Source organism: Suricata suricatta, chromosome 9 (assembly GCF_006229205.1).
Source record: "Suricata suricatta isolate VVHF042 chromosome 9, meerkat_22Aug2017_6uvM2_HiC, whole genome shotgun sequence".
NCBI classification, from domain to species: domain Eukaryota; kingdom Metazoa; phylum Chordata; class Mammalia; order Carnivora; family Herpestidae; genus Suricata; species Suricata suricatta.
Window position 1 is genome coordinate 37,209,174 of NC_043708.1, and position 866 is coordinate 37,210,039.

An 866-nucleotide genomic window follows, 5' to 3' on the forward strand; every position below is an offset into this window, starting at 1 on the left:
TATTACGAAAAAACAGAGGGAAACTTTAGCTGTACAATGTGCGTAAACGTTAATGATCAGGCAAGCTCCAGCAGGTAACCCTGCACACAAGAGGCCAATAACGGATCCACACCTCCAAGTGCCCCAACACCAGAATGTTTAAATCCCAGAAGCTCTGCCCAATGTCCACACTATGAAAACCACCCCATCTACCACCAGGAAAATCTGAAATCAGGAGAAACAGTATTTTTAACAGCTAATGTGATATCATAGATTCTTGTAAAAGTTTATTTGGGCTAGCATTAGTATTTTGGTTTTAAAAGATGACAGACACAACACATTTTCACTCACAGTACTTTTGCAAAATTCCTGAATATACAGCGCTAGAAAAACAACATGGAGTATAATCAACTGTAAGACAGGAGGAGCCAACAACACAGTGTGGCGACGGTCTGCTAAAGGCAGCAATTCCAACAACACGACTTACGTGACCTCCATTTAAAGGTCTGAAATGTAGGGCGCCGGGGTGGCGCAGTCAGTTAAGTGTCCGACTTTGGCTCAGGTCATGATCTCATGGTTTGTGGGTTCAAGCCCCACACTGGGCTCTGTGCTAGCAGTTAGCACAGAGCCTGGAGCCTGCTTGAGATTCTGTGTTTCCCTCTCTCTCTGCCCCTGCCCAACTCGCACTCTGTCGGCCTTTCAAAAATAAAGAAATATTAAAAAAAATTTTAAGGTCTTAAATGAGAAACTAAACAGAGGCACATCCACAAAACTACAGAAATTTGTTTTTCTGTACGAGCAACATATTCTAGAATTCACATTACCACTCTTAAAAGGCTTTGTTAGAAAAATAATTAGTACTTAAACAATGTACTAAACTATTCATA